This window comes from Zootoca vivipara, chromosome 2, assembly GCF_965207765.1.
Source record: "Zootoca vivipara chromosome 2, rZooViv2.hap1.1, whole genome shotgun sequence".
NCBI lineage: Eukaryota > Metazoa > Chordata > Lepidosauria > Squamata > Lacertidae > Zootoca > Zootoca vivipara.
The window spans coordinates 6,539,390-6,539,737 of record NC_142584.1 but is presented as its reverse complement, the minus strand read 5'-3'; positions in this window follow the sequence as shown (position 1 = coordinate 6,539,737).

Genomic DNA, 348 nt, shown 5'->3' with positions numbered 1-348 from the left:
ACAAGGGCGTAGCCAGGATCAAAACTAGGGGGGGGGGGGCAAGCCATGATCATTCAGGGGCGGGGCCACAAAGTGGGAACGTGGGCGGGGCTACAGGGCCAGCTGGCCTGACGACATCGTGGTGGCGGCAGCGGCGGCAGCGGCCACCTTGTGCTTCTGGGGCTGGCAACGGCGGCGGCTACCCTGCTTGGCTGGAGAGGACGGGAGGGTCGGGCAGGCAAGAGGGGGTGACAGGGTGGGCAAGGGCAAGGCAAGGCACGGCCGCAGTCACGACGGCTCCGAGGCGTTGCTGCATATCAGCATAATATTTCAACCATGTTGTGGGTTCAAGCCCCACCTTAGGAAAAA